The 4,969-nt window shown below is 43.8% G+C and overlaps 1 pseudogene; it reads right to left on the reverse strand.

Annotated features, from left to right (window-relative positions):
• Positions 1-3,738: 3,738 nt before the first annotated feature.
• LOC101594199 lies at positions 3,739-4,717 on the reverse strand (annotated as a pseudogene).
• Between the last annotated feature and the right edge of the window lie 252 nt (positions 4,718-4,969).

Below are 4,969 nucleotides of genomic sequence, written 5' to 3' on the forward strand. Positions count from 1 at the left end.
TGATGGAATTGCCTTTGTATGTGCTATTATTTATCTTTTTTAAATTTTAGTATGCCTACTTTGTTTTTGTTGTTTAGAGGTTTAATGCTGATGTGCTTTGGAGAATTTCTTATTTGATCCAGTCTGCTTGGAGTTCTGTTAGTTTCTTGTATCTGGATGGGACTCTCTTTTGAGAGGGTGGGAAAGTTTTCTTTAATAATTTTGTTGAATAAATTCTCTGTACCTGTGTTCTGAATTTCTTCCCCTTCTGGTATATCCATGATCTGAGTGTTAGGGCATTTTAGGGTATCCCATATTTCCCTCATCTTCTTTTCACAAGATTTTTTTAATTTATCAAAAAATTTTGTCTGCCAAACTGTTTATTCGGTTTTGTCTTCCAGCGTGGAGGTTCTACCTTCAACACAATTAACTCTGTTATTGAGACTTTATAGAGAGGTTTTCACTACTTCAATTTGGGTTGTATCTGCTGTTGCCTTTTTCTGTATAGTATTCATCCCTTTTTCAAGTTAATTTCAGGTCATTTTTTAAAATTTTTATTTATTTGTTTTGGCTTTTCTAGATAAGGTCTCGTTTTCTAGCCCAGGCTGACCTGGAATTCACTAAGTTGTCTCAGGGTGGCTTTGAACTCACAGAATCCACCTACCTAAGCCTCCCAAGTGCTGGGATTAAAGGCATATGCTACCATGCCCAGCTTCAGGTCATGTTTTGATTTTCTTAATATTTTCTTGGAATTCATTCTTGCATTTACTTATGACTTTATGAAGTTTAACCATCTGGTCATTGAGACCCTCTACATTCTTGGCTTTTCAGCTCCTTTATCTGTCTTTTGAGGTCTCTCTGTTTTTCATCTATCATACTAAGCCTAGTAAAGACAGCTGTGGGGATTTTGTTCATGTAATTGTGGTCTTTTTGTTGATTTGCTACCAGTTCCTCAATTTTCTTGGTCAGAGTCACATGTCTTGTGTTTTCATTTTGGGATTGTATTCCTGTTGCCTCCTCTGTTTTCATTGAAACTTCCATTGTGGGACTAGGCAACCTTGTTGGAGATCTCTCAGTTTGTTGTTTCATGTTTTTCTTTTGCATTGCAGGCTATACTCATCTCAGTGTGGGAGTCTTATTTAATTAAGGAGGAAGCAAGCAAATTTCCCTTTGTAGTGTCTTGGGTGAGTCATCCTTTTTATGTTTGAATAGACTAGGTTTGTGATGATTCTGTAGGTTGTGGAGGGCATAAGTGTATCAGCAGCTCTGAGCTGCTACTTACTACCAAAGGTATGATTGGAGGTCTGGGATCCTTTTGACCTGGTCTCAGCTGTGTCTTGCCTATTGCTCAGGGGCCAACACATTTGCCCTTGCTCTCCTTCTGTAAACAAATGGGCAGATTATGGAGGATTCATTTGTTTCTCATGGCAGGTGATTACCTGATACCCTTGTGTTCCTTTTCTGGGGCTAAAGTGATGCCCCAGGTAGTCACTGAGAGTGTGGGGGGGTGTTGGACACATGTTGAGGGTTGCTGGGTTCTACAGCCCAGGCTGGATCAGGCTGATGTGTGGGAGACAGTGGCACTGGCCAAGAAGTACATATAAGCAGTACAAGGTGAGGAGGGTCTGTGAGAAGTGAGAGCAAGGTAGCCTACAGGCCAGTCCACCAAGAAGGTGAGGGAAGCATGCACGGGCAGTGGGGAAGCTGGTGGGAGCATGGTGGGACAAAGGGTAGGCTGGGTGCATGAAGGAGTGTGTTAGGAGACAAGGGAGCATGGGTGAGTCATGGGCTCAGTCATTAGAACCTACAGAAGCATGACAGGAGACAGGAGAACACAAGTGAGCTGTGGGCTCAGTCTGTAGAGCTTGTGGGAGTGCAGTGGGAGACAGAGGAGTATGAGTGGGCCAAGTTCAGATAGGATGACCTCTGGGAAAAAGGAAACTGTGAGCAGACCACCAATAGATGCAGAGTGGGGGTAGCCTGCAGGTAGCTCAACAAGAGACAGGGAATACCTGGGATTTGGGTGGAAGCAGCAGTCAGGGGAGGGTAGCATGTGGGCCATGCTGATGAACCTGGCTGGGGACTCAGGGATTCTGTAGCTTGGGCAAGTGGTTGAGGATAACTGGGGGTCTAGTGGACTACCTGAGAGCATGGAAATGATCAGATTCCCAACTGTCACCTTCCATGCCTGCCTACTGAAGGTCTGCTAAGATCTACTCAAACTGAGCTATCTCTCCAGCCCTGAAATCAGTTATTATTTAGGATATTCATCTGCTTTGATAATAGCCATTCTCCAAGATGTGAAGTGATATCTCATTGTAAGTTTAACATTTCTCTGAGGATTATTGATTTTGAGCATTTTTTAAGTCTATCTATTGGCTATTTGAGTGCTTTCTTTGGAGAAATATGTATTCAGGTGATTTATTCATTATTTTTTAACTTCAAAAAGCTGCTCTTTATGATGTGATATAAGTAGTTCACAAACATTAATAGAGAGTTCAGGGCTGGAGAGATGGCTTAGAGGTTAAGCGCTTGCCTGTGAAGCCTAAGGACCCCGGTTTGAGGCTCGGTTCCCCAGGTCCCACGTTAGCCAGATGCACAAGGGGGCGCACGCGTCTGGAGTTCGTTTGCAGAGGCTGGATCCCTGGCGCGCCCATTCTCTCTCTCTCCCTCTATCTGTCTTTCTCTCTGTGTCTGTGGCTCTCAAATAAAAAAAAATTAAAAAAAATAGAGAGTTCATAGAAATCTTAACCAAATATGATTTATGTTCTCACCTGCCATGTGCAATATTCCATTTCTTCTGTGAATCCTTTATTGTAATTTGCCTCCATTTTATCCTTTCTAAAATCAACTGATTGTAATCCACATAACACATGCCGATTTCACCACAGCGATACATGTATGAGCACATTTACATACAGAAATGAAAACTCACACAGACAACCTGGGCGTATTTAGGTTACAGTGAGTTAGCACAGAACTAGCTAAACAATCACCGTTTACTGAATACAACACACTTACATACATGAGAATAACCCGTGACTTCAGTGTCGGGAGCACCAACACTCTGCTGCTGTCAGGCATTAGGTGGGAAGGCTCTTCACTTGTATGCGCACCATTGACAAGCAGAAGAGCTACTTGGGTTTGTTCCTCTAGGGCCTTTGAGAAAACACTTCTGGGATTTTTTTGTATTATTTTGACTTAAAGTGGGGATCTAGACATTCTTTGAAGTATAGTTACTTAGAAACCAGTATTTTGTGCCAAAGAGAAATACTATAGGAAAGCAGAGTTTCCATGTTTGATGTTAAGAATTATGAGGACTGGGGCTGTAGCTGGGTAAGAGTAGTTGGCTAGCATTCACAGAGCCCGTGACTGATGGTTGTGCTAACCAGTTCTTACATGAAATGGAGAAAGCCACCTGGTTATGAATCAATGGTTAAGCTTTACACTTTGCAAAAATATTAATGCTAAGACAGTGTATTCTATCAGTGTATTGTGACCTCCAGAGGACACAAGGAAAGTTTCCGATGCAGGCACAAACCTGCTCGATGAAGCTCCTGAAATACGAGCACCTGCTCTGAACAGAGCATGAAGTGAACAGCGAGATTCAACTGTTTAAAGGGCTGCTCAAAATGTCAAGTTTCATGACCAGCCTTTTAGAATATCAGGAATTATATGCTAATATCTACTCTAAAAAAGACTGAGTCAGGCTTGGTGATGCATGCCATTAATCCCAGCACTCTGGAGGCACCAACACCTTTAATACCAGATTCTGAGAAAACTGTCCCAAGATCCTGTAGCCCCAGCCATGCCATCATCGGTTACACCTAAGCAGCTGAGACGGTTGTCATGACCAGCAAGGACACCTGCACATTCTCCTTTCAGGGTGCCCCACATGTTACAATTGAAGTCGTCATAACCGGCCAGCAGCAGGTACCTAGTTTTGGAGAAGGCTATGGAAGCAGTTCCACAGAATAGGTTTCATGAGAATACATCAGTAACTCCTGGTCTGCCCAGAGGCCAAAGAGCTGGCAAGTGGCATCATCAGAGCCAGTGGCAAAGGCATATCCATTGGGGAAAAAACCGACAATGTTGATATGTGAGATGTGACCCGTGAAGGACTGTCTGCACATTCCATCTCGAACATCCCACAAGCCGGAGAAACGAAGGTCTGTGCATCGCGACCCAGGGAAAGACTCATCACACCCCCACAGTGTCCTGTGAAGGTGGTGGTTGGTTGTGCAGTTTCAATATCCCACAAAGCACAAATTGTGTCTTCTGAGCTGGTTATGATTTGGCTGTCATCTGTGAAGCAGCCCCAGGATAAGTAGCCTGTGTGGCCCGGCAGCTCCGGCTCACCTGCACATTGCCCTCTCTGGTCTTCAGGTTGTATGTTAAGCCTCCACAGGTGATGTAGTTCCCAGAAGGAGAAGTGTATGCACAAGTCATCACCCAGGAGGATCTCAGCGGGATGGCATGCATCTTATTCGTCATATAGCTATCCCAAGGAAATCCTGTGAAGCACTGACTAGTAGCCTTGAGTCACGGCCCGAGTGCACAGCATAGATCTTAGTGAGATGGCCCCGCAGCTTGTGTCTCCTTTGCATTTGTATTCCTCCCACAGAGTCCATGTTAGCAGTATCTGAACAAGCTTTGTATCATTGCAGGCTTTCCTAGCATCCTGGATCTGGCTGTGCACCTGTTCTACCTCCTGCCTCAACTGTTCCAATTCACTCATTCTGTAAATCTGTGTCCTTGGGACTGACCAGGTGAGAAAGACTCCAGAGACACCACCTCAATGGAACTCCTCATTGTTTTTTAAAATTTTAATACAGATACATACATACATACACACACACACACATATATATATACACACACACACACAACTTCTATACTTAGACAACAAACCATGGTATTTCCCTCCCCCACTTTCCCCTTCATAACTCTGCTGTCTGTCATATCCCCTCCCTCTCTCCATTAGTCTCTC

This window comes from Jaculus jaculus, chromosome 19 (genome assembly GCF_020740685.1).
Source record: "Jaculus jaculus isolate mJacJac1 chromosome 19, mJacJac1.mat.Y.cur, whole genome shotgun sequence".
NCBI lineage: Eukaryota > Metazoa > Chordata > Mammalia > Rodentia > Dipodidae > Jaculus > Jaculus jaculus.